The sequence below is a fragment of the Staurois parvus genome, unplaced genomic scaffold (genome assembly GCF_062004578.1).
Source record: "Staurois parvus isolate SC_StPar_1 unplaced genomic scaffold, SC_StPar_1.0 ptg000048l, whole genome shotgun sequence".
Classification (NCBI taxonomy): Eukaryota; Metazoa; Chordata; class Amphibia; order Anura; family Ranidae; genus Staurois; species Staurois parvus.
In genome coordinates, this window is record NW_028317844.1 from 12,144,812 (window position 1) to 12,170,181 (window position 25,370).

The window sequence follows — 25,370 nt, forward strand, 5'->3', positions numbered from 1 at the left end:
ACTTCATTCTGGCACCTAGGTGACTCATAGATCAAGTATCATAGATAATTTGTATGATATATATGAATGCACAGGACAGCACAGCATAAGAAATTTTTGTTTGCTCCCATTTGCACAGAATGGATGTTCACTTTCATTGGGGGAATTGCTATGCAATTTTTAAAAAATACCCCCCTACATTTATTTTAACAGAATCTGTAAGATTTTATAAAGCTACAATTTTCATTATACAGCTTTCATCCCAAATAATATAAAGTATTGGAACAGTTCCAAGCTTGCATTATCAGACTCCTGGTGTTGGTAGAGATAGAGCACATCTCACTCCAAGATATAATATAGCATCCAAGTACCTTCGAACACTATATTCAACTCCAGTGTAAGGTACTGTAAATGAAAGACAGGCTTCAGCTCAAACCCCTGCCCATCAGTCACGCCTCCCTGACATGTTTCACCCACATTGGGCCTAACCGTAGAGGTCAAACTTCCAATAAGAGCTTCCAATCCAAGCTATTCAAAGTCAAATCAAAGAGTTGCGCAAACTTTAAAGTTAAAACAAACTGGAGATGATTCGTACATTAGGGTATGTTTTTTTATTAAAGCAGCAGAGGCTGTTCACTTAGCAAAGTGAATGTTCAAAATTAGTGTGGATAAATAAGGGAAACCTGTGTTCACTTTAAAAAACCAATCATGTGCTAGAGAAATTAAAAACACAGGATTTTTGAGACAACATGATTGATTAATTAAAGTAAAAACAAATTTACCTTATTTAGTAAGCTTAGCTAACATTCACTTTGTTAAGTGAACAGTCTGTATCCCAATTGTCCTGTGATAAATGTAACTTCTAGGCCCCTTTCACAAGACCATGTGTCCCTATGGACAGCCAATAAAGCTCCATTGCAACAAAAACCTCTTTTTGTTATGATTGTGGATAGAGTAAGTAAAGATTACATTTTTTTCCACTAGCTATTGCTGTCTGTGTCTCCTTTTGGAAAACCTCTATTTAATTCTTGTCTGTCTGTCTGACAAGTTTCAGAAAAAAAAAACACAGGAAGATTAGGTTCACAATAGTTAATGCTCTGCTTTGGAATGTGATCCACAATGGATCATTTTCAGAGTGCAGCTAAGCAGCTGTTGTCAGGCATTCAAGAAGTGATCCCGCCAGCTCCTGAATGCCTGTTTTTTGTTGTTTTTGTTTCTTTTTTTTTATGAACAGCAGTTTATAATGGGAATATTGTGAGGTTGGCATTCAAAATTTTACAACTGTGCATTAATAAATTCGAGACATGTCATGATATACAGCCACTATATCATTTTTAAACATAAGGTTCCCAATAAAATAAAAAGCAGGCCTTGATCTTCAGGAAAATGACTGTGTCTAGGCTGTATATTCATTCATGTCACGCATTATTTACATATAGTATTTACAAATTTTACATATTTAAAAAAAAACTGGACCATTTCCCTGAAACCCCTCTCATATTCCTGGCCTTTTTTCTCCTCCTCCTCAGTGAAAGGAGCATAAGGGAGCATATTTTGAGCATGCTAATGCACCTTTTTCCCCCTACTCCTTTAGGGTGTATAGCATCCATTTTAATGGACTTCTAATGTGACTATTCGATAGTGGAAATAAAGTGTCTGCCCATAAAGTGGACACTACAATCATTGATGTATTACATTTCGAGCAGCTGGTTTTCGAATCAGTCACAGAACATTCTCCTCTACAGTGGAAGGCTCAAAACAAAGGAGGTCACAAGATGATTTCTGATATACAAAGCTTTACATTTTAGCTACAACACAGGTCTGGGTCTAAGATCCAGCAAAAGACTTCTAATAGACTGTCATGCATCCACTATAGGTTTGCAAACTGCTCCTTCCCACAGATCGGAGAAGAAGGAATAGGTACAGTGGGGATCGAAAGTTTGGGCTTTCAATTCTTGTTTGAGGTATCTTCGCCCATTCTTCCTTACAAAAGTCTTCCAGTTCTTTGAGATTTCTGGGCTGTCTGTCACGCACTGCTCTTTTAAGGTCTATCCATAGATTTTCAATTATGTTGAGGTCAGGAGATTGTGAAGGCCATGGCAAAACCTTCAGTTTACGCCTCTTGATGTAATCCCCCGTGGATTTTGAGGTGTGTTTAGGATCACTATCCATTTGTAGAAGCCATCCTCTCTTTAACTTCAGCTTTTTCACAGATGGCATCAAGTTACCATCCAAAATTTGCTGAAATTTTATTGAATCCATTTTTCCTTCTACTCGTGAGATGTTCCCTGTGCCACTGGCTGCAACACAACCCCAAAGCATGATTGATCCAACCCCATGCTTAACAGTTGGACAGAGGTTCTTTTCATTAAATTCTGTGCCCCTTCTTCTCCAAACGTACCTTTGCTCATTCCGGACAAAAAGTTCAATTTTAACCTCATCGGTCCATAGAACTTGTTTCCAAAATGCATCAGGCTTGTCTATATGTTCATTTGCAAAGTTCAAACAATGATTTTGGTGGTGAGGACGTAGAAGAGGTTTTCTTCTGATGACTCTTCCATGAAGACCATATTTGTACAAGTATCTCTTTATAGTGGAATAGTGTACCACAACTCCAGTGTCTGCCAGATCTTTCTGGAGGGATCGTGTAGTCAAACGTGGGTTTTGAATTGTTTATCTCACAATCCTGCGAGCTGTTCTGTCTGATATTTTTCTTGGTCTTCCAGATGTTGCTTTAACTTCCACTGTTCCTGATGACTGCCATTTCTTAATTACATTCCGAACAGAGGATATTGACATCTGAAAACACTTTGCTATCTTCTTATAGCCTTCTCCAGCTTTGTGAGCGTGAACTATTTTCAGTTTCAGTTTTCTAGACAACTGCTTAGAAGAACCCATGGTGCTGATTGTTGGGGCAAGGTCAGATGAGTCTGGGCATTTAAAACCTTTGAGATTGACATCACCTGGTCTTCCCAGACGATGATTGAGAACAATCCATGACACTGGCAGGTCTCAGCTTGGCAAAGGGGGCAGTGCATGCTATAAATTCTGCAGGGTGCCCAAACTTTTGCAGACGCCATTTTTTGGTTTTCTATTATTTTGAAAGTGTAAATGATGGAAATAAAATCTAACTTTTGTTCACATATTATAAGAATGTCTAATCTGTAATTTGATGCCTTTTGGAGATTTTTCCATCTTTCCTTGGCTTCTTTATGCACATTAATACAAATTTTTGGCTGGGGTGCCCCAAACTTTCGATCCCCACTGTATGTGAGGCACTAGATGGCAGGGGCACTGTGTACATGTCACCTAGATTTCCCATATAATGAAGGCCTCTTGAGTGTATGGCTGATGTGGAGAAAACAAACTTTAGTTTTTTTCAAAATCTTAAAAAGTTTTGCTTTCAGGTCCCAAAACTTGAAGGTTTGCTAGAACGTTGGATATGAATAAGCCTCCACTCTTAGGTCCACATCTTACCTAGTTAACACACCTCATTTTTAGTCTGCAGGCTAAATGTAAAAGCAGACTGAGTTTATCTAGTGGCTTGTTTTGTTTGTTTATAATAGAGACTTGCTGTTCAAAACCTTTCTGCATTGAAATTGTGTTTTTTTGCTGCCTTGATGAATAAAAGTGAAGGCTAAACTCTCTTGATCTGTACCTGGATGTCCATGTCATGAGCATGGTTTACCACTGTCAATGTGAGTTGAACATGTGTGTCTTGTTTTCCTCATCATTTCTGCATCTTTTCTCTGCTTGGTGTTTCTCTTGCTACTATCCCCTATTTTTTTTTAAAAAAAATCTGAATTCCTCTTCACCATTTCCCCATTGCAGTCCCCAAGAGAAGATTGACTAAAGCAGACAATTGCCTAAAAGAATTTCTGGTAGGCATAAAGATGCACTGTAACAAGGAAACACACTTTTTACCCCAGTATGTTCCTAATTTTTATTCGTCTTCTTCAGATTTCTGTCAAACATTTCAAATCAGGCCCTCAAGTGTAGCTTAGAACCACAGCATTGCAAGACAAGAAGGAGTTTCTGTGACTTCTTCAGTCTTCAATAGAATAAAATGAGGTGAAGTAAAATCTTTGAACTCATGTTCTGACAGTCTCATGTTTCATTGGGAAAGGGTGGTGAACAGTACAATGTCAGCTCAAAGATCTCAGACAGAATTCCAGTATGTGTAAGTAGATGGCTACGGAGTGAGCAGCAAGTACTGAATAACATATCTGCTTAACTTACTTAACATTTTTCTTGTAACTGGAATTCAAATATAAATAATAGTAAAGATAAAATATGACTTCAAGAATGTATCATTCTTAGTCATGATTTAGGTTATGTACTGTATGCATAGGAAGTAAATAGAAGAAGTCCATTGTTCCAAAAATATAGGCACGGGTACAGATTATATATCTGTATCATCAAGCTATGACTGATTGCCTATATAACATATCCATTTCAGAAAAGACTGCAATGTCAGCGAACATCTTAAACCTAAAAAGTAGGAATTTTCATTATCACTCAGTTGTTTACAAGGGCGAAAGTCTGTTTTCTTCCACTGCACTGATTGAATACATGACTTAAGTGCCAGCCTTGACAGAATACTCATTGTACCAACTGTTATGTTGCATTGTATTTCTGCCAGCGAAATAAATCCTTCGGATACATAAATGCATTGCTAAATACACGTCACTGTAATAACCTGTCAAACATGAACGATGCTAAAGAAAGTTCATGGTCCATGAATCATGAATTTTAGATGTATTAGCCTCTATGACATTCAGACACCTGAAAGATGGGTTAGGTGATGATTCCATATCATCTTGTGTATCAAGGCTCCTACCCAGACTTTGTTGAGTTGTTAAAATGCTGTATACTTTCCTACTTATTATGCAAATAAATCAAATTTAGAAATGGTTGCATTATGCAGTCATGTTAAGCATAACCGAACAGCCCAACACATTTAAAATTTAAATGTTGTGTTCAAATCCTATTTACCTTCTCATAGTCTGTGGCTCACAAACATCCTTGGATTGTATAACTACTGTTTACTTAGGATAACCAATATTCAAATAAAACCAGGTGTTAACTGACAAACAGAAATGCACTACTGAGCCCTTGTTAATATTCTTTTATGGTTATGGGACCAAAGGAGATTCCGTGGAAAATGTATTCAGTAATAAAAATATTCTTAGCTGGTAGCAATAAAATTACATTTTTTCTGGGCAAACATATTTATATAGGAGACACAAGAGGGGATTAAATAATTTATTAGTAAAAATGCTAATTATCCACTCACATGACATAGGAATAAAAGCATATATCAAGCTTAAAAGCTGTCATCCATGAAAACTTTTGTTGTCTGAAGCAGATGGCAGCAACACCACCAGTTTTAGGAGACAGGTTTTAGAAAGAGGCGTTGCTCTCTCAAAATGCATAGCCAAGTCCCCTCCACACCCTCCAGTGTCTGATGTGATCAGCAAAGTGCCCAAGCTGTCAGAATGGCTCTTGAGCTGATGTATCATTTGGTTTTGAGCTTCTAACACTGGCGATGTGGCTCCAATCTGCTTCAGACAACCCAGGTCCTAACTATTGCACTCATCTGCTTCAGACAACCCAGGTCCTAACTAATGCTCCCATCTGCTTCAGACAACCCAGGTCCTAACAAATGGTGGCTTGTAAGCTTAATATGCACATTTATTCCTACTTCATGTTAGCAGCAAATTTGCATTTTTTACTAATAAATGAATTAATAAATGAAAAATATTTATATATCTAATGCAATAGCAAGAAATTTACTTAATGCAAAATCTTCTTAGTCTTAAGTAGAACATGCCATTAGACCTATCAGATTTTATTTGTTGTTTGTGTTCTATTAAAAAGATATTTCACAGATGCACAACAGGAAGTGAAATAAAATTAGGCAACATACCCTATTGACAAGCGTAACTGAAACAGGTGCCTCTGTTGGCAGTTACCCCCTTCCTGTGACAACATCAAAATTCAGAATTTTCCAATCATTGTCTCCACCAAAGACAGTGGTCGCAAGGATACATAGAGAGGTTGATTCTCCCCAGTGGAACACAGATATCAGCATAGTTATTTAGTGGTTAGTACTTATGCCTTGAAGAAATGGGGCCTTTTTGAATTCCGGCCAGGACAGTGTGCATGTTCTCCCTGTGCTTCCATCAATTTTCCCCCAGGCACACTAGTTTCCTCTCACACACCTAAAACATACTAGCTTTTGTTTAATATGGTTCTAGTATGTGTGTATGAGTTGACTATACATGTGTTATCACATACTAGTGCAAGTCCCAAGGAGGACTGAGGAAAGAACAGACAATCTACCTTATAAAATGTAAAAAAAAAGTCTGACTAGGGTTTTTGCACTCACTCTATCCAAAATGTAAAAATTATTTGCATAATTTATGTTCAACTACTAATTAGCTACTAGTTAACTAAAAATGAGAGACATAGAATTATTACTGTCACTCTGACTGGCGATACCTGACATGTGGGATACAATTGCTGCTTACATAAACATGTGCATTGTTTGTATTCATGTGTGTGGGCAGGGTAATGGAAGGCTTTTTTAATGAATTGCTTTAATGTATTTTTTTCACACTCTTTTAATTATTTATTTTACTTAGCTTTATTCCTATCAAATGGGAACTGACAAGTCCTTATGTGATAGCACTGGCAAGTGATAGGTTCTCTTTATGGAGACATCAAGGTTCTATTAGACCCCTATAGTCTCCCCTGCCCTCTACTCCAGCCAACCAAGAACAGGACTGTGCTCAATCAGCTGTGCATTCAGCTTTCTGTCAGGGATTGTGACAGCTGTGAATTGGAAGTGTTGAGAGCCCTTCATTTTATTTGCTATAGTTTATAATTGAAAGTATGGGAAAACTTTTTTTTTATACTAAAACCCGGCAGTTATTAAATGCTTAAAAAAACCAAACAGTTATTTTAAAAAACTGTATACAATTAATTTGGGTATAGTCTTGTGTGATCGAATAATGGTCAGTCAAACTATCACGGCACAGGAAACTGTAAAATGGTCTGGTAATGAAGCTGGTGCACAAGTGTTTAAAACTGTGTGTTATATGCTTTTTGTGTTCCCAGAACCCACTTAATATTCTCCAATGTACTACTAATTGTCTGCTATAGGTGGCATTCTTTTAAAATGCAAATATAAAAATGACATAGTGTTATAAAGCCTATAGGATTAACCATCATCCCAACTGAGTGTCACATATATACATACAGTACATCTGTAAAAAAAAAAACTTCCACCTCCACCATATCCAGTTTTTAGCCACTTAAGCTCTGAAAGGTTTGACCTCCTTTATGACCAGACCATTTTTTGCTATTCAGTACAGTGCTACTTTAACTGGCAATCAAGCACTCATGCAATATTGTACACAAATTAAATTTATATCATTTATATCACACAAATAGAGCTTTCTTTTGTTGGTATTTGATCACCATTGGGCTTTTTATTGCTTATTATAAAAATGAAAAAAACAAAAAGTTAAAAAAAAATAGTTACTTTCTGTTATAAAACATATCCAATAAAAAAATTTTTTTAAAATCGAATTGCTTCATAAATGTAGGCCAAAATGTATTGTTACATGTCTTTAGTAAAAAAAAAAGAAGAAAAATTCCAATAAGTATAAAATACTTGTCTTGTTTGAAAGTTATAACGTCTACAAACTATGGTATATATATTTGGAAATTGATCAATCCTGATGTACTGACAGCTCATCTAATTTCTTGAGACCCCAAGAGTACCACTTTTTGGGAAATAGACAGTCTGAGGTATTTAGTAAGAGACATGGTGTGTTTTGTGAAGTTGTAATTTTTTTTGTCACAGTTTTTTGGGAAAATGAAGAAATTAAATAAGATGTTTTTTTTTCACATTTTCTTTTTTACAAATTGTCACCAGTGCGGTACAGAATCATCATGTAATGGGTGTGGCAGTGATCAGAGACACTGACTAGTGACAGCATGTTAAAAAAAAAAAAAATTGAATATTTTTTCATTCACTTTTTTAAATTTTTTGTTTTCTTTATTTTTTTTTTTTACATACTTTCATCAGAGTAGTTTAGTGTCACCTTAGTAACACTGTACTACTCTGAAGGGGTGATCATTGTAACAGGAATGCTGTGAACTGTCATTAATTAGTTTCATTCCTAACAGCTGTGATTACTAGTGATCTGTGATTTGTATGGCTAATCACATGGTACAGGGTGCTGTGATGAGCCCAGGTACCTTGTGATAGCTATGGGACAATAACAGCATCATAATATAGAATCATCGCATAGCAATTACATGATCCCCAGGATGTTCAAAGTAGCCTGGCCCCGGGAGCAGCAATTTGCTGTGTCTGGTGGACACAGTGGTCACAGGAGTGGCGCGCTGTGGTTTTCATAAATTGGAGCGGGCTGGATAATGCACATGTACATCATCTTGCATGTGTTGCCTGTCTGTAGTAAATGTACTGTAGGCAGGCAGAAAGTAGTTAATGAACAGTAAGAATCCACCCAAGAGGAATATTAAATATTCTCACACATGTTTTGAACCTCAGGGAATGTTAAAGCATACATTCCATCAGGCATACCTTTTTTTAAAAAATCAGTTCACATGGCAATCTGGGTCAGGTGACACACAGGAGCTCAGTATCGTTGGTGTTAAATTCATAAAAGCCTTTACTTCCTCTGTCTTAAAATAAACCAGTGCATGGAGAAACACAATTTCTGCCTTTACAACAGTATAAATATAATAGTCAAGCAACAGGCTTTTTCAGAAGGACATTCACAATACCACCTCCATGTTTCTCTTGCAACAGGTTGACTTTAGGAGCTATAATGTGACGGGGGCTTTGGATTTGCAAAGATTTAACCTGACTTTTCCCAGATAAACTAGTAAACTAAAGACTGTGGTAAATAAACTACAGTTTACCTGATTTCCCCTTGGCTGCTTTTTAGTCTCACATTTGTGTCGGTATTCTTTCATAATTTGTCCTTGTGAAGTGTGTAGCTGAAACCTTCCACAGTATCTAATGTCACTTTCAGAACAATCTGTACTGTAAACTAATAAAATGACATACAGCATTCAGAATCCAACAAACAAGTTCTTTCATTTGAAAGCTGCTGAATAGGAGTCTCTCTTCATTAAAAAAGAAAAAACACTTTTGCAGAGTGAAAATGTATGGCTTATAAAAGAATTCTTTAAAGTCAGAATCATAAGCCTCTCCCCATCTCTCAGTAATGGTAGCTTGAAGAAATAATGCTAAGGGTTACAGTAATGTTGGGTTTAGTAAAAATGTCAATATTCCTTAATCACTTATTGAAAGTCCTCTAAATACATACAGTACATAGGCTGCTCATCACCTAATCTTTGTAATAACATTCAGATCGGGGAAAAAAAGCATCTGCCTATAGACACACAGCAACCATAGCCAAATGAACTTAGAATGTAGAAATCCATGTATCAATTTTCCTGAACAAAACCATTGTTTTCCTGGGATAAGGCCTGTATGAAGGATTCTTACTCGGTGCTTAGCTGTGAATGATCGCCAGACAAGATTGTGCTTTTCGGAAGCTGTATTGTAACAAAGATCTTGTCTATGACTAGCTAGAGTATCTCTTTTTATTTCTGAAATGTAGCAGTTCTGTGCTGAATAAGGATTCACAGCACTTATAAGGGAGACATGATGGACAGTTGTAATCCGTGGTATATGTGAACAGTCTTAACCTCTGCAAAGCTTTGAGCTTTGTGTCAGTGTTTGATCATTTCCTCTTTTTCTTCACTACTTGATATCTTGCTTTCTTGCTGCACAGCCTCTTTCTGCTGCCACCGATTTACTTTTAACACTTTTTGGCACCTCTGTATTTTCTAGTCAGCCTTTTTCCCCCCTTTTCACTGGTATTTTTATTTGGCTTTGGTCAACAGCTTGTCTGAACCCTTGCTAGCACATTCACTCCCTTCCTATTCACCTCAATCACTGTCATGGCAGAAAAAGGTTTCATGCCTTAAGAAACTGTACTATGCACATTCTCATCAGTACTTTTGGACTAGTGGTAGAACTGCTGTTAGCCTTTATTGTGGAACACCTCCCACTCAAAGTCCTCTCAAAAGACAGCAACCTAATAGGTATCCAGTGGGCATGCTTTATATAAGACTTTGGAACTCCTATGCATTCCAGTACTATAGCTTTCAGAGGGTACATATTCTCTAAGAGAGTACCTTAAACTGCCAAGACCCCAGGGAATGTGTCATTGTCTAAAAAAGAAGCAGTTTATAAACCACTGCTGCTGCTACTATACACCAGGGAGTTAAATCAGTCTCCAAGAATACCAAAAGGAAGCATATTACCATTGCAAATAAAAATGTCAATTTTTAGGTCAGCATAACTTTAAAATATTATTTGTATGCATGGCACCCTCTTAAACCCTTTAACAGATAAAGATATAAGAAGGCATCTTTCTATTTGTGTCAACTGTCCTTTTGGAAGTTGAACTTATTTTTTATCCTTGTAAAGAATAGAATTTGGTTTGCTCAGCTTCCCCCTCCCCAGCAGCTTTTACCTACCTTTTCTTAATCTCACACTAATTCAATCGGTTTTCAGGACTGGGGAAAAGAAGTCCTTTGCAAGTTCCATACATGGAGCTTTTGCAGGGCTATGGACTTCCCCATCTTCATCTGACAGCGATGGGCTAACCATAAAGTGTGAGATGGGGAAACAGCTCTCATTGTTTGAACACTGTTCGTGTGGAAGTAAATTAATGTTTTGACTGACATTCTGCGGTTTAGCCACAAGATGTCACTGTTCTTCTAACACAGCCTCAGACTGCATAGATATTTGTATATTCATGAAGAGGTGGGGATTTTTTTGCACACAGAGTTGGAGAGAACAGAGAGGAGAGAGAGAAGCCATGTTTTGGAGCATGGTAAATAAGAGGCCCTGTGAGCTGAGAATCTGATGACATCCAGGTGTGAAAGCGTCCCTCCGTAACCAGAGCTGCAGCTAAGTGAAGCTGATGAGATTGCTGCCAGGAAGCTGATGAGATTGCTGTCAGGAAGGCTGATGAGAGCAGAGGAACTAAGCAACATATACGGCGAGACCGCATGCTTGTTGGAGAGACATTTGTTCTGTTCAGCGTCACCAGCGGATGCAAAGCAGACCCGGGTCGGTAAGATCGTGCACGCACCTCATTTCAGTGTTGGCGCCTTGAGACTGAGTCCAGGCCTATAGTTAGTGTCTCTGTTTGTGTCAGGCCACAAGTATTGTTACTGATCATTGGAAGGACTCCACAACTTGAAGTGACATTTCACATTGGAGAGCTGATAAAATCCTACAAACTCAAGCCAGACTGGTGTTTTGCTCAGAAGGAATACTCAGGCACATGCTACAGGACCAGTTATGGGAGAGGGAATACTGTAGATTTGTGTAAGATTGTAAGCTGTTGTGCTGCACCGCAGGCTAGCCCATACCATACACCCATACACTGATTCCTGCTCTTTTAGGGTAATAACAGGTAAGGTGTGGCAGCTTAGTTGTGCCCGCCAGTAGGTAAGTTACTTCACTTTCTACCTTCATCCATCAGAAGGCACCGTGCTGTGCAGTACAAGGGTCTCAGCCTTTGGGCTGGGTGTATGTAAATTTATTGTATGTTTCCAGCATTTGTGGTTGTGTTTATTTGCCACATTTAAGTAAAATTCTGTTGTGGCAAAAGCTGGTGTTGGGGTTGCTTTCGTAGTTCGTGACTTCACTGTATCCTGGGGAGCCCACCCCGGTACACGGCTTACAAAAGCATCAATGCTGTCACATGGGAAAGAAGGAGTGAGCCACAATTTCACCTATACCTAGAAGTGTCAGATATTTCAATATCTGGCTAGCAACTGAATGGAGGGGCAAGGAATTGAAAAAAGTTGAATGTAATATATGCTGTTGGGAAGGGAATGTTTAAGTGACCCTTTTATTTTGCATTGCATGAGGAAAGCATAACCTTTTTAAAACTGAAGCAGAAAAAGAATAAAATAAAGGCCCATACGTACATTTTAACCTAATCACTTAATATTTTAATTGTTTCAACTTTCCATGTGCATATTTGAAACAGCTAACATGTGATAGTGTTCTACTTATAGTGATAATAAACTTTTACATAAACCCAAAGTGACTAGCTTCAGGTGATAAACAATGATGAAGCAAATTTTTTCCACATAAGCTGTGCCCCTTTTATCTGAAGCTTTCTCTCCTCTTGAGTTCTCTAAAGTACACAGAGATGACTGCATATCTCAACTTCCAGAAGACAGAGGTGGCACAATTTTACGCTGGTTTGCATGCTACACAAGTGTGAAAGCCTAAAAAAAGGTTAAAAAAAATTATGGGGATGTGACCAGCATTAGTCTGCATTTTCACTTGTGTAGCAAAAATGCATGTAGCATTCTTGGTGCCATTCCCCGTTAATGACACCCCAGAAGCTGCAAGCAAAGATGCATGGTAAAATGCAAAGGTATATATATATGAAGGAATTATTTTTGCACTTTGTGTGTATTCGAATGCAACACACTGAATGTTTGAATTCATGCAAACAATAATTTGTAAAGCTCAAAAAGGTGTATGATCTTCTTTGCCACAATTATTGCGTGTCCATTGAAATTAATGGGCTGTCCTATGCGCAAGTGTACTGCATATGCATTACACCTGATGTTGGTCTACATAGTGTGAATGGGGGCATAGGATGATGTGTTATGATCCACTACATATATTGCAAATATTTGAAATGTCTTTATACAAAATCGTGTTCCACTTTTGGCAATTACCTTCCAAGGCACTGCTGAAATTCTTCAAAATAAGCCAGATAAAAAGTTCTGTGGTCATCAATCCAGTTCTTCTGTATTTAAAATATAACTTTATGTTCCATTATCCTTCAGTGCCCTCTGGCTGTCAAAGGAGTCTAATGTAGGATGACTGCATGTTTGGAGCAGCTGCATAGTGGTTGCACCAAGAGCAGCTAGTGAAAGCACATAAGGCAATACAGATTGTATATTTTTTTGTTTATTTGTGCAGAGCATTATCCAGAGCAATAGAAGCAGCAGAAGCAGCAAAGGCAATAGAGATGGTAGTCAGAAATGATAAGCAAAATGTTTAGAGTATTTTCACTTTGAAAGTTTTTCTACTCATCTTAGTTAAAGTATACGTAAACCATCACCTTCTAAAACAACCCATTCAGTTTAAAATAGAAATGAAAGGCAAAGCATTTGTGTATATACTATATATATATATAAAACATTATAAATACCTTTTTTCCTCTTTTTTTATAAGTGATCACATACCCTAGAGTAGAAACACTGATCTTCCCAGTGAATGTCTGTGGGGGGGCGGGGGAAGAGTCAGCAAAAGTGTGATCGTTGGAGGAGAGGCTGAGTTCCAACACAGCGAGTGAACTGACCACAAAAGAAGGAATAAAAAGAGAACAGGATACTTTTTAACACAAGTATGTGGTACAATAGGCACATACAGTATCAGCAATATGAAATGTTTTTCTTGAATGAGGTTAAACAGAGGGAAACTTCACTTTGCTGACTTTAATTATCCATACATGTGAAAGCAAAAATCCTATTTTTTATTTTTCCTTGCACATGATTGGGTATTCTTTATAAACTGAATTTTCACATTGTTTCACCCCATTCACTAAAATAACTAAAAAAATCACTTTTCAGAGGAAAAATGCAGTAGAAAAGCACACATGTTCCAGTGCTTTAGTAAATTATCCCCAGTATATCACTTCTGCATCTCTTACAAGTCTTCAGGAGTAAATTCGTAATGTGTCACGAAATACAGCCACAATGTATGTTTTCCATAAAGCTATACTTTTTATCATTAAACAGATAGACACCTGGCCCTCAATCCTCTTGACACCTTGGGAGCGGCAAATGTGTCCTTCCAATGCGGGTTCCCAGCATGCATGATAGCGTAAAGAAACAGCAAATCTGCCACATAGAGATTCCTGGAGGGTCTTTATTCCCTTTGCTTATCCCTGCAGATTCCTAAACCAAACCTACTGGGAGAGCACGAGGAGATCCCTACCATATTCCAGCTGTTAGACTCTACTTAGCATAAAGTGCAAGGAAATCAATATCCCTGTAGTAGCGTTAAAAATCCATTAATCGGTTTGATGAGATTTTTCTTTCTCCCTGAACATTGCTTGCACTGTTCTAATATATGATCACTAACTCTAAACACTTTGACTAAGTAATTTGCTCTCAGAAAAATTCCAATAGATCCCCGGAAGGGATGGTCTTCATTTCAGGCCAAACTTACTTTCAGTGTGAGTTTTGACTGTTCAGAGTTCAGCCAAACTAAAGCAGTTTGCCACAAAACCATGAACCTCCGTCTATGCAGGAAAATTGCATTTAGTTGAGGACTACTACTGCTACTATATATGACAGCTTCTGCAGGGCAACTAGTTGTTAGGGAGCCATGATAAACCATCATTCCTAGATTGTAAGCTCGAAAGAGCAGGGCCCTTGACCCCCTTGTGTATTGTATTGTTACTGTATTGTCTCATGTACTGTCCCCCACTATAATGTACAGCGCTGAGCAAACCTTTTAGCGCTATATAAATACTGTATAATAATAATAGTAATAATTTTAACAACCATGACTCTCTCTCCCTAACCATTCAGCTGTCAGCCAAGCTTTCCTTGCTGACAGCTGAAATATAAACAAAATGGTGGACATCATTTGGCCAATTTCCATTGACATATTTGGTCCCTATCACTGACCAAATATGGCCATGGAAATTGACAATGACCTAAGTTTGTCAATTATATCAGCAACTATCCCTGTATCCTTTATTGACATTTCAGTTGTCAGCGAGGAAACTGTTGGTAAGTGTAGTGATGGGGAGCACACAGGTCATTTGGGTGTTGGCATGTTTTTGTTTCGGCAGGTTTTGGGAGTATTTATTACTATGTTGTATGGTATATGTTCCCAAGGATAGTGTCCATTCCACATGCCATTTGTTAGACAATCTCTTGCCTATTAGGCTATAAAATGGACATTATTATTTGGGTTCAGATTCAGCATCTAAACTTCAGTAATGTTTGGTGAACCCATCCTGAACCTGAACCCAGGCACATTTGGTTCCTCCCTAGTCCCCACCCTATTAGTGGTTTACCAATTAAAGGTTCTATTTGTTCTCACCATTAATTCCCAAAAACCGACCTCATATGCTAAGCTGACAAGCATGTACATTCTTGTTGTTTACTATGTTCTATGAGGGGGATGAGACTGCCATGTCCCCTGCTAACGTTTATCTTACTGTTTACTCAGGTTAACTCTTTCTCAATTTTATGATTCTGCAAAGTAGTATCTTATATCCTGTTGTTAAGAGCACTTGTCTCTGAAATGCTGGGGACTATGACTCTTCTGATATTTTTTTTTCTTTTTGTATCTACATTACCTCATACCCAGTTAGCTATCACTGTTATGACTTGTGAACAGCTACTGGACAACTCATCTGTCAACTTCTGAAGGGGTATTGTACCTATATGGCACACCTAAAGGTACTTTAAATGATGTTGTCTATACCTTTATCACATTGAATTGTCTAACCAGTCCAAGGAGCTATTTACAAATGTAATAAAATTAAAGAAGGGATGATCATTCTTGTGGATGATTTTTGTATAGTGTTAGAACCAGGGGCGGACTGACCATTCAAGAACTCGGGCACTGCCCGAGGGCCCGGGGTCAGTAGGGGCCCCATGCCCAGGGGCCCCATGAGTTGTTAGTCCGCCCCTGGTTAGAACCTTTACTAGGAACCATGTCATGTACCAGTCAAATACCACTTTTATACAAACAGCTCATCTCTGTTTGGAAATAACTACATCACACACAACTGATTGATGCACCCAAAGGAAAAAGACTATTCTTGCTACTCACACACACATAAAACCTAAAATGTACACTGTAGAGTAATTTAAAATTAATTGCTTTTTTTCTTTCTTTGCTGAGAACTTCCAGATCTCTTCAATGGAAGTTAAATTAATCTTTACTAAAAGATCTGATGGACTGAAATTCTATAACTACAGATTTTTGACCCAAGATTTACCATTTTTCTTTCAAGACAATATCTCCTAAGACCCCTCAATTTAATTATGTGGGAAGGTTTTCACTTGAGGTAAATCGATAGCTAGTGGCGCAAGAAAGGAAGAAAACACTTGCAGAATTCCAGAACTGACCATTCAAATCCACCTTTATAAAAACAATTCTGCAACTCTCATCCTGCAGACCCTTACCTCCAATAGAGAAGAGCTAAATTCCTCACTATCAAAAAAAAAAACTGGGTAAATACTTCACTTAGTTTCTAGACAATACTATGAATGGGTAAATAAGTATAGCTAACTGCTTATTCATGAACATAAGCAAAAACAAGCTGCATGCTTTATCCCCAAAATGTAAGACACACAAACACACTCTAGTAAAAACCTTACATTGCAGAAGTGTTTCAGAATTTTTATCAATTCCCATATACACTATATTGTGAAAAGTATTGGGACACCCCTCCAAATCATTGGATTCAATGACTCACTTCCAATCACTTCCATGGCTACAGGTGTAAAAATTCAAGCAGCTAGGCATACAGACTGTTTCTACAAAGATTTGTGAAAGAATTGGTCGCTCTCAGGAGCTCAGTGAATTCAAGCGTGGTACCGTGATATTTTGCCAGCTGTGCAATAAGTCCATCTGTGAAATTTCCTTGCTACTAAATATTCCACGGTCAACTGTTGGTGGTATTATAACAAAGTGGAAGCAACTGGGAACAACAGCAACTCAGCTACAAAATGGTAGGCCACATAAAATGACAGAGTGGTGTCAACGCATGCTGAAGTGCACAGTCTGCAGAAGTCACCAACTGTCTGCAGAGTCAATAGCTAAAGACCTCCAAAGTTCATGTTGCCTTCAGATTATCCCCCTCTTTATTGGTGTTTGATCATTTTTGTTACCTGATCACACACTGCTTTTGCTTATACTGTATACATACTGGCAGTGCCTGGATAAGGTCAGTGCCCAGGGGGAATATTGAAAACTGCACCTCTCCCTCTCCACCACCACCACTACCACCACCACCCTTGGGTGGAGGAGGGGATGGGGCTAATATTGCAGTGAATGATATTTTAGGGGTTATAACAGGTAATGAGGTGGTGACATAACATGCCTCTGAAAAGCAATCCCAGGCAGATTGCCTTTTTAGAGGGCTACCACAACTCTAAATGAGCCCTAAGGCAGAGAGAAAGTTAAGGGGCTCTTGGGGGGTTCTGAAGAGGAGAAGAGAGGTCTAGGGCTGAGTTTTCCCCCCATCCATTATGTACTTACAGTTCACACCTCAGTCTTAGCAAGGTGCCTGCCAGGAATAAAGCCATCTTTTCCTTCTCACCATTTTGGGTCATGTGACATGTCAGTGACATGCGGAGAATGGAAGAATGCCAGTCTGCTCTCACTCCCCAGCATGCGCTGAGACTGAGGTGTGTTCTCAGCACCCACTCTCTTCCATCTACAGCAAGATGCTATTGAAAGGAGGAGAGAGCAGAATCTGTCCTCCTCTGACTTTCTGATATGAGGGATGCTGCAGTCACTCCTGTCAATCAGGCACAGGAGAAGCAAAGGTGCAGGAAATGCTCCCAGTGGGCCCCCCAGGGACATTGTTAGGAGTCTAAAAGACCTGAAACACTTGTGGGCACCCGAAGGAGTGCAGAAATGCAACAACCTTTGCCATGGATGTGGCCAAACTATTAACAGTTGGAGGGGCTTAAGGGGCATGGATAAACAAAGCCTGAGCCTCTTACACTTATAAATATATACTTTGATTGTTGTGCCACAAAAAAGAGTCTAAAAGACACATATAAACCCCAGTACAAATTAAAAAAAAATGCTTCCATTACATATGGATTTGCACATACCAAAAACTAGAGCTAACAATTTGTCTGAGCCTACCTTAAAAAAGAACTACTGTTGAGACAATGAACACTGACCCTTGGTTACAATACATACAGTCTCCATTTTCATAATGTCTAGGGGTGATGGGATATGGGGCTCCCTTCTCACTCCACCTCTGGAGCCACTGTTTGTTATGTTTTAATGATTATTTACCATTTTTGGTGTCAAGTGAGTGATGGATGATCTATTCTTACCATTTAGTTGCATATACTATTTTACTTGGAAAATTATTGATATTAAAACAATTCTGCCCTTCAGGGCATTTTGTGAGTCTTATTGAGTATCACAAATTATTCTCTAACAATGTAGCAGACTTGCAGCACCGCTCAAAAGCCAGATGGCATAGCGTAACCCTGCCTGTGCGCACAGAGTGGGAGCTGGCGTTTCAACAAAATTCAGGAGTGTAAATGCACAAGAAAGATAAAAGCCACTCAGACCAGCCCAAAAGAGTCTGTATGAGTGTCAGCTGCTGCTCCAGTCAAACCTCTGACTTTTTTTGTGGGTGGGGCAGGGTGAAAAGCATCAGGGGGCATGGCTGAAGTGGTAGGTGAGGCCAAAAATCATACTGACTCTATTGGGATGGTCCGAGTGGCATTTATCTTCCTTACAAATTATTCTCTGGTTGAAAATATTCAATAAAAATCAATCATTGAAAAAAGAGACAATGAACACTATGGTGAAAAGTATGTAATATACATCATATAGAACAGGAGTATAATATAATGCATGTATAATATAATGTACATAGTACAGAATGGCAGAGTTCAAGGGTTATTGGTACATAATGCACAGAGTACTGCAATCAGCGTAGTCAGTAATGTGTAATTCATATAGTGCAATAGTTCGGGGAGTGTAATGCACAGTAGTGGTCAGGAGTACAAAACAATTCTAGCCCAATTTTCCCATCCCTCCTCTCAGCATAAATCCTCTTCCCCTCCCTTCATAAATCCTATACTCCCCAATCCCTCTTGTAAGAAAATATGTCTTTTTAACTGGCATCCATTTTGTATAATGCCTCCATTTCTAGATGTGTGAACAATTAGTTTTGATTTTGAGTTTCGTTCCTCTCTCATTTCCTGAGTCTAGTTTCTATGCTTAGTAAACGGATCCACTTTATATGGTATTCATCAACCATTTTCAGTTTCTGTTCTTCACGTAACTATACTGATAAGAGTGGAATGTTTTACTGGTCATCCTAAAATTAAGCAACGCCTATTGAGATCTGTATAACAATTCTTGTCATGCATTAAACTTTCAGAGATTTAGCTTTTACACTTCGGTGTCTGGAGCTTTATTTCTCATGGGCCTGGTGGTGCAAAATAATCGAGGACAGTTGGGCTACAGATAAAAACTGATTCTATCACCTCTCCTAGTCTTAATCGCCGATTTCCCCAGCACAAACCCTCCTCCAATCCACCCTTCTACCACAATTCAGCTCCCCCATTCATCCCTTCTAGTAAAAATCTTCTCCCCAAATCATCCTTACAGCACCAATATTCAACCAATCTCTCCTAGCACAGATACTCCTATTCACCCCCTCTACACAAAGACTAAACTCTACCTTCCAGCACAGAACTCCCCCCCCCCAACAGAAAATCCTCCCACCCTCATAAACCCCTCCTTCTAGCACATATCTTCCCAGCCCTCCCAATTTCCCTTCCCAGCATAAATTGAACTCCCCCAATTCCTCGTTATAGCACAAATCATGTTTTTTACCCCCCCTTTCCAAATCCCCCTACAAGCACAAATACAAAAGGCTCTTGCCTTTAAAATCCCTCCAGCAGCAAAAATCCACTTAATCCTTCCCACCATAAATTCCCCCTAAGTCCTCCCTGGTACAAATCCTCTTATTCTCTGCCAAATCCCCACTCCCAGCACAGACCTTATTTCCAGTAGATGTCCTTCCTCACAGGCCCCTTCTCGTGCTCTGTCATAAGACACATCAAAGATGAAGAAGAGCCTAGCAGAAGCTTCCCTGTCTCTGATGTTACAGCCAAGGAAGCTGCCATCTTAATTTCTTTCTGAACTGTAGTTGCCATGGTCCTGCACATATGACTAGTTATGACACCAGCCATTTGATGGCTTGACAGTTCAGATGAGACCTCAAGCAACTGTGACAATTATCATTCATGGCATGCCTTGAATGTAACTGTTTTGGAAAACTGTTAAATCAGTAGGTTTGGTTTCACTTTAACTGTTGGTATGACATGGAGCTGGCAGGAACCCCTCAGGAGATGCAGGCAATAGCCTTGGGTGCCTTACTCTAGCAATCTCTGACACTGCAAAAGCTCATTGTTAGCACACTGTACCAAGGGCATGTGCCCCTTCTGTCCCCCTTCGCTTGTCACAGCCCTGTTTACTGGCAAGAGGGACCCCCTCCTAGGAACTCCTTGTCCGCTGGTGATTCACTAACTTATCAAATGCAAAATTGTGGGTCCAGATCCAGATGCAATTCAACACTTTAAAAGGAAACTTAGTAGTATTTAGAATATGAGGGCGTGAAGCACCCAGCATTTTTCTAGAGATTCCTGTTGTTGATTAACTAGCAGTTATTGGGTGGGTTTCAGCAACCGGGAGCATCACACATAATCCACTGGAGCAAAGCAGTCACAAAACAGCAGGGCCTAGAATTATTGTGTTCCAACTCTCTGACTCTAGCAGAACTTTTCAGGCTGATATAGCCTCCAGCAACAATTACAATAAAGGTCATATCCATTGGGCATGGGCTCCAGCCCTAGGGCCTCTTCACAGAAAGTCTGTTCACAGAAGACCCTCCCCTTTGCTAAGTTAAGAAAATTAAGTCCTGCTAGATCACTTCAGGCTGGCCCCTTTTGCAGCTATAGCTATATAAAACATAAAACATTAGTGTCTATACTGTTTAAAATGCAGCAATACACTGTCTCAACCTGCTCTGCACATGCTCAGTTGCTCTCTATTTTTAGGGAGGGTGCTAAACTTGTAGAGGTCAATCTGCTAAAAGCCTAAAGATGTAATGCTGCTCAGGACTCTGGGCTTCAGCAAAATGACAGCCTCCAACAAGAAGAAACAGGAGCCATGCTGAAGGCAATTTACAGCACATACTAATCTTGGTAGCATATTGTAGCTATCCATGTGGCATGTATGTTCCTTGCTAATGAACATTATTTTTTTATCAAGTTGTTATGGGTAAAGTTCCACTTTAAATTTAACCTGACCCCACCAAAAAATTATCTAGGGCAAACATTTTGAGATGTCTGCAAGTACCTGTATTAGTATTCAAATCAATCCTGTTAACAAATGGCGAAGATTCTGATGTCCACCAAGGCCCTAGCATTTGATAATTGAAGTATGATCAGAAAAAGAGTTTAATCGAGACTTATAAAGAAATGGAAATCCTGTATATGACCTGGACCTGGGGATCAAGAAGCTCCTTGGGTATGTTAATCCGCACTGAGGGATGCGAAGACCAACACAAGCAGTTTAATACTGTTGTTCCCTCCCCACTGACCATGACACTTAGCTAGCTTTCCCTCTAATCAAATCATTTAAATAAATGTAAACCATTTTTCTTATCCTGAACCTGGAAAAGCACAGGTAGCAGTTGCAATGCAAGATAACACCATAAAATTCAGCACAGCTTTCCAGTGGTTTTCTCTCTGGAAAATGTAGGCCCTTGACACTTTTAGAGCAACCATTTGTACCTTATTCTGTAATCAAGGAATCCTTCCTGCCATGTCCGGCAGCAGCAGCTTTTATTCAGCTCTCCCCGAAAACTTTCCAGCACATAACATTCAGTTAAAGATGCTCACCCCAGGGAGACCTCATGTTTAGTTCCCTCTGGACAGAACCTCAGCCCTCCAGCTGTTGCAAAACTTCAAGTCCCATATTGCCTCTGCTTTTGGGAGTCATACTTGTTGTAACTGTCAATCTTGCAATGCCTCGTGGGACTTGTAGTTTGGCAACAGCTGGAGCACCACAAGTTTGACACCCGTGCTCTAGCAGGTCAACTGTAATTTAGCAGAGCATTACACTAGCTCTGTTTGGAGCAGAGCCCACAGGAGAAAAAAATTGTTTGTTAGTGCAAATAAAAAAGTATCACGGACAGTACTCAATTGTTTCTGCCGCAAATGCAATAATATGGCTACAATCACCTCAGAGAAGTGCATAAAAGGTCTCATATTCACTATATAACTCAGGATCTTGCCCATTCAGAAGAAAAGAAAAAATACAGAGCCTCTCATGCTGTAGTATTATCACACAATTCAGCTTTAATAGCCAAAAAGAATAAAAAGCTACTCACAAACAAAGTGCACTAAAATATCCAGTGCACAAGATAAATTGGCCTTTTAAATCATTATAATCATCACAATCATCCATGGAGCCACAAGATGTTATCACGTGTAGAAGTCTGAGGTCAGACATTTTTACATATCATCTCCACTGATGTCTATGTTTAAGGGGGCAATAATGACGATGATTTAGCGGTGTGTTTACCCTGATGTAATGATGCAAGGTTAGTTTTGTGCAGAGTGGGCATGGTCTTGATCATCATAGAGTAAACCCATGGCCTTGAAAAATGCTTTGACCGACCCTTGGGCTTGGTCATCTGTGGGGAGACTAAAAGCCCAAGAATGGGGGTCCCCCTGCAACCATGTAATAATCAGATTAACCCGCTGTGCTTCAGAAGCAGAAGATTGCGGTCTAAGCTTAAAGTATAGCATACAACTGTATTTAAAGTTAGAAAACATATGGTGGGTCACCAGAAAAATGGTCAGGTGGGTTAACCTTGGGCTCTGGTTCCTGTGTTGCTGCTGGAGATGCGTTTACATGCACAGACAGTTCCTGGACTTGGCATGTCAGTTTGCATATCTCCTCAGCAAATAAGCAAGCCAGTGTAGAGTCGATCTTCACAGAAAAAAATTCTTGTTTCAGGCTTGTGATAATGTCACACTTACCCCCTAACACAGGTGGTCAGACACTAGCTGGCTTCTGTGTTCTTCGCCTATAGAAGTCACCTTTCCCATAAGGCAAGCATCTTTGGCAGCCTGCACCTGTCTCCCTGGTGACTGCAGGAGTTTGGCATCTTCAGCTTGTGAGGCATTCATAATCTAGCTCTAAGGTCCCAGTGTATACAACTATGTACCCTAACCCCATAACATTATTAATACCTATTGTACATGTTTACCTCTGCCTTAAGCCTCCCTGTGGCTAAATTATGTAATTCCTGCATTAAAATGATACTTTGCCACAATCCTATTGCTAGAATAAAACAAATCTTCTCTGATCTTCTAATTAATTTATAAACATTACAAAACTTATTTGAAACACTCTTTTTTAGTTCTTAGTTGTAATGCTGATCATCTTGCTTCGATACTTAATGAATGCTAATTTTAGGATTGGTGGCTCAAAAAAATGATAAGGGTTCATGCCATTTGTTGCAACTCAAACAAAATGTTTGTGTGTTCAGGTACACTGTATTAGGAAGCCCATTCAGAATGAATGTACTGCAGTATATCCCGATGCATGGAAATGTAGTGTAGGCTTTTCTCACAAATTGTGTGGTGCACTGTGATGTGTGTTGCACGTATGATGTGGTACCGCACATTGCAATAATATGCGTAGTACCACAATGGGATGGTGCAGGGGCGAATTTAGGTTTTTTTATGCCCTAAGCAACACAAAAATCAGACGCCCACCCAGCCGAACCTCCCCACCACACACCCCCACGGAGAGAGTCTGACAGTGACCAACAACACCCCTACCCCCCCGCCCGAGAGGGCCTTCCACTAACACCCCCCCTTCCAGCAACAGAGAGAAAGACACTCGCCTTCACTTCACAGCTCTGGACATCACCGGGAATGAGAGTCGGGCTCTGTATACACCATCAAGCAGCTCGCAGCCTCTTTTGGATCCCCCCCTGGTCCAAATGCCGCATATGTCCCTTCTATGCTCCCTCCCTGAACAATGCCACCCTAGGCAAATGCCTTGTTTACCTTGTGGTAAATATGAACCAGGGCTGGTGTGAATGGGTTCTTAAAGTCGGAGAGAAAGTATTACTACTAGGGAATTCACTTTTTTAGAGGGTGGTAAACAGCAGCACAAATATTTTTTTCATGATTGTGACTTTCATGGCAGTGTCATTTACACATATCTGTCATATCAAAACCAAGATAAGGGTAGTCAGAAAAAAGGTAATCTTTTTTGAATGGCAATATTGTAGTCTATCCTTATTGTTCCACAGATATACAAAAATCTACATTTCTTAAAAGTGCATCTGAGAAGTAAATTGTACTTAACCCCTTCACATCTAAGGGTAAAACAAAGTTTTCAACTTTGACATGTGTTAGTAAACCATACATATCATCACAACTACTTTGTATGTCCAGGTGAATTATACCTTGGTTTTTTTCAGGACAAATTGGGCTTTCATTTGGGGGTAAATGGTAATGGATATCTCCTGATTTTTTTTATTATCAAAGTAAAACTGGCTCAAAATAGAAAAATAAATAAATAAATAGATTTTAAATGTATCTGTGTGTTTCTTGTTCCTACCATAATCTACCACCAAATAACAACTCAAAATAATTTTCTTAGCTCCTGATGATCACATTGATACCACATATGTGTATGTTATTTGTTGCCTTATTTGTATGAGCATTTTGTGCCTTTTTTTGTCCTACCTAAAACACTGACACACTAACTGACACTGATACAATAATTTTTTTTAATCCTGACATTTGACTCTTACCTTTGACCGAAACCCTAACCCTGGCACTGACCTAGATCAAACCTTGATCTAGGTATTTTTTCTTTATTTTTTAATGTATTTTCTAATATTTATTTATTTATCTTTTTTTTTTTATCTCTCTACAAGGAAAGAGAGAGACATACAATGTATCTCTCTCCTCCATTCAGAGAGAAAGAATTACACAGGAGCGGGCTTCATAGTGGCTGATCACTGTGATAGCCAATCAGAGGCTATCACAGTGATAAGGTGACCCGGAATCGTTAGTTCTCAGTGACACCCTGGTCTCGCAGCACAAAGACAGATACACAAATATGTGGCCCACAAAAAAAATCCCAGTTCTGTGAGGCCACATATATGTGTGACATCGACACCAAGGGGTTAATGTATTCCTAAATCCAAAACTTTTTTAATTTTGATTAAAGCAGGTTGGTAACAACTGCATGTTTTTTGCAATCTGTGCTGTATTTGAAATATTTCCCTTCATTTCCTGTCCTTTGGATACATTAGGGGGTCACAAGAAATCTCTCAAGCAAGGTATATCCCCTCTTAGAATTCTCCTTAATTTCTGTTCTGGGGACAACTCAAATTTTGGCTTAGGTTGAAAGTTAAAGAGCGTGAATCTCCCTAGTAGGGATGCAGACACCTCCTGACTCCTTG